Below are 4484 nucleotides of genomic sequence, written 5' to 3' on the forward strand. Positions count from 1 at the left end.
AAAAACTGGATTGTGAGCAATATATAAAGCCGACTGACTATCACATAAAAGGCACATTCCATGTGTATGATGAACTCCCAAATCACGCAGTAATTGTTTCAACCATTTTAATTCACACGTAGCTTCCGCCATAGAACGATATTCCGCTTCAGCCGATGAACGATAAACAGTATGTTGCTTTTTAGTTTTCCATGACACCGGTGAATCTCCAAGAAGAACAAACCATCCAGTCAATGAGCGTCTAGTTAAGGGACAACTCGCCCAATCTGAGTCACACCATCCTTTTAAATTAAGACCACTATCAGAGCGCAACAGAATTCTCTGTCCAGGATTCTTCTTCAAATATCGAACCACACGAAGAGCTGCTTCCCAATGTGCTAGTCTTGGTCGTTGCATAAATTGAGACAAAATATGCCAGGTCTGGTCTAGTCACGGACAAGTAAATCAAACGACCAACTAGTCTTCTATACTTCTCCACATTTTTAAACCAATCTCCTTTGTCCAAAGAAAGACGATGATTTGTTTCCATTGGAAATTCTGCAGGTTTTGCACCTAATAAACCTGTTTCCATGATGATATCTAATGCATATTTTCTCTGACATATATAAAAACCTTGTTTACTCCGAGCCACCTCCAAACCCAGAAAATACTTCAGTTTTCCCAAACCTTTCATCTTGAAACATTGTACCAAGTATATTTTGAACTGATGAAGCGCAACCAAATCATTGCCCGCAACAATCAAATCATCAACATAGACCAAAACATTAAGCTGCATCTTTCACTTGGTCATAGTAAAAAGAGAATAATCCGAATACGACTGTCGAAAACCATAACTCTTCAAAGCCGCAGACAATTTTGCAAACCAACACCGAGGAGCCTGTTTTAAACCATATAAAGATTTCTTCATCCTACACACCATATTAGACTTATCTTTAGCAAATCCGGGTGGTATCTTCATATACACTTCTTCCTCCAAATCTCCATGAAGAAATGCATTATGAACATCCATCTGATGCACTTCCCAGTTCTTAATCGCTGCAACAGCTAGAAAAGTCCGCACTGTCGTCATTTTCGCCACTGGTGCAAATGTCTCATTGTAATCCAACCCTTCAACTTGATGATTCCCAAAAATAACCAGTATAGCTTTGAGTCGCACCAACTGTCCATTCTCATCATACTTTTCTGCATAAATCCATTTACTGCCGAGTGCCTTCTTTCCCGGCGGTAATTCTTCTAATTCCCATGTTCCTTGTTCTTCCAAGGCTCGTATTTCTTCTGCCATTGCTTTGCGCCATCCTGGATGCTTCATAGATTCTTTGAAGCTTGCAGGTGCAGACCCAGCAGTAATTGCTGCAAGAAATTTTCTATGAACTGCAGAAAATCTATCACAACTAACATAATATGTCAAAGGATACGGCGTACCTGAGGATGATGATTGTGGAGAATGAGTACAGGATGGACTATTTTCTCGTACGCTGTGCGTCACAAAACCTTTGAGTCGACTAGACGGAATCTTCTGTCGCTTTCCTTTACCCATCTCACCCAAATTAGCTTCCTGCACCTCTTCATTTGAGACCACACGGTTCTCAGTAATATCTTCAGGGTTCTCAGTAATATATTCTGGGTTCTCAGTAATGTCTCCTGGGTTCTCAGTAATATATTCTGGGTTCTCAGTAATGTATTCTGGGTTCTCAGTAATGTCTTCTGGGTTCTCAGTAATGTATTCTGGGTTCTCAGTAATGTCTTCCGGGTTCTCAGTAACTATTTCAGCCTCTCTCTGCACCATTTCTTCTACTCCTCTTTCTTCGTCATCACTCCAACACACATCATTCTTAGCCCGAACTATCTCAGTTGGCTTATCAGGTACCCTGGATATGTAAGGAAACTGGTATTCATAAAACTCTACATCTCTTGAAACCAGAAATTGTCTTTTATCTAAATCATATACTTGCCACGCCTTTTTCCCAAAAGGATAACCAAGAAACACACATCTCCTACCTCGACTTGCGAACTTATCCCCTTTACTACTTTGATCATGCACATAACACAAGCAACCAAACACTCTCAACTGATTGTATGGGGCCGGTTTCCCAAATAAAACTTCATATGGAGTTTTGTTGTTTAGAATAGGTGTAGGCGTACGATTAATCAAATACGCAACCGTTAATGCACATTCTCCCCAAAAACGGATCGGTAAATTTGCTTGGAATCTTAAAGCTCTTGCCACATTCATTATGTGTTGATGTTTTCTCTCAACTCTTCCATTCTGTTGAGGTGTTCCTACACATGACGTCTCAAAAACTATCCCATTAGTCTTAAAATATCCACGCAACGCACGAAATTCAGTTCCATTATCACTTCTAACAATTTTGATTTCTTTACCAAATTGACGTTTCACAAGAGCAATAAAGTTAAGAAATATTGTTTCAACCTCAGTTTTGCTTTGAATTAAATAAATCCACACACCTCTTGAAAAATCATCTACTATTGTCAGAAAATATTGAGCTCCAGAAGACGAATGCATCTTATAAGGGCCCCATAAATCTATATGAACCAAATCAAAACTACAACTGGATTTACTCAAACTACTAGCAAAGCTACTTCTACGATGTTTTGCACGCGGACAAATATCACACACATCATTATTCTTCTTCAATCATCTACCCACACCTGGTAACTGTTGTAACACTTTCTCTGATGGGTGTCCCAATCGTCGATGCCACAACTCATACGTATCATTACTAACCGCAAGCACTTTAACTGGAGGCACACCACAGAAAATATATAGTCCACCTCGTCGCTCACCCACTTCAATCACCTTCCTCGTCAACCGGTCCTGTATAAGGCATAAACTGTTAGTACATTGGACATTGCATACTACCTCATCAATGAGTTGTGTAACTGAAATTAAGTTACAAGTTATCTGTGGCACATAAAACACATTGTCGATTCTCAAACCACCAGGAAGAACAACAGTTCCTATTTTCTCAGACTGGGCAATGTAGGTGCGCATAATTTGAACATCTCAGCAGCAACGGCAACTCATTCTGGCGCTGGTTCTTCAGTAGATGGGTCTTAATACCGTGAAAGTGGCAGATAACTCAGACGAAAACACGGGATGGATTGGGATCCCCTTCCTGAACCTCTATCGAATAGCTCAAATTCAGGTACGTTCACTGTTTTCTATACCAATATCGAATAGCTCAAATTCAACATCCTTAACTACGAACTTAATTTTGATTGACATGATTATCATTGGATTCGGTATCTGAAGCTGAGAGATTCTTTTTGACACCAAGCTTACATGCTACATCATGTCGATGATTTTCAAATCATGCTTTAAAATTACTGTACATCATCTCAACCATTTGGATACTCTTAGGTCAAATTAATGAATTTAGTGATCTCAACCATCCTATTCTTTGGTCATGAGTCCGTAAGTTTGATGGTACAATGTAGCCAAGACCTGCTTGAAATTGCAAAACCATTGAGCTAATAGCAATCTTTCATCTGTGTTTAAATAACAATGTCTTTCTGAACTGACAATTTTGAGGTCGTTGGTATTTCTTTTGTTATCTTCATCGGTTGGTATTACTATTTTTGTGGAGTTATTTCTTGTTTCTTGGAAGGTCACAAAAAAGCATCTTAAAAGAGAACCTTTTGTTCAAACGCAATGTTACAAGGCTTTATGATCTGAAAGGATCGTCCAGGTAAAGGTATAATCCAGATGCAAGTGGGAGGTTCTTCTGGATCAGAACCTGATTGAATTTTTCTTGGGAACAAAGCAAAGAGACTGCTTGAGAGAGCTGTCTGGAACGATATTTCGTTTCTTGCTGTAAGCTTATGAAGTTAAATGAAATTAGTAATGACTATAATATTACGTTTGTTTCTTTGTGGCAGCCAATCGATGTGATGGACTAGGAGAAGAACGAACTTGTCCTTGGAATCATAGATTTTACACTTGGGACAAGCACCTCCAAACATGGGTCAAGGCTTCCTTGGAGGTTCGTCCCCCACTGTAATCTCACCAAAGCAATACAAGAAGCGGAGCTATGTCAACCTACTTCCTTATGGTCCCCTCCAGCTATCATTCCCAGTCTGACCTCGAGAGGTATGATTGAACATATATAAGTATACGAGCCACTCCAGGTGGCAATCTGTGCATATTTTGTCAGCTCAAGGTCTATGTTCGGAAAGGTATATATCCTTCTCTCCCTCGGAGCCCTCGATGAAATTTTTTTGTTTAGGCTATAGATCTTATTCTTGTTTACAGAATCTGTCGATAATTCATCGGAAAATGCATAAATAGGCAGGCTGTTTTAGTGCCAAGAGTATATTTTTGGGAGTGTAGAGAGGATTAGATGACTGTCAGTCTCAGTGAATATTATGTACAAAACAAAAACAAAAGACTATTGGGTTAATATAATGATGGGAGAAATTTTTTTGATTCTTTTTCCCCCCAGTTCTGTTCTAGTATCCAAGTA

Source organism: Papaver somniferum, chromosome 9 (assembly GCF_003573695.1).
Source record: "Papaver somniferum cultivar HN1 chromosome 9, ASM357369v1, whole genome shotgun sequence".
In the NCBI taxonomy this organism is placed as follows: Eukaryota; Viridiplantae; Streptophyta; class Magnoliopsida; order Ranunculales; family Papaveraceae; genus Papaver; species Papaver somniferum.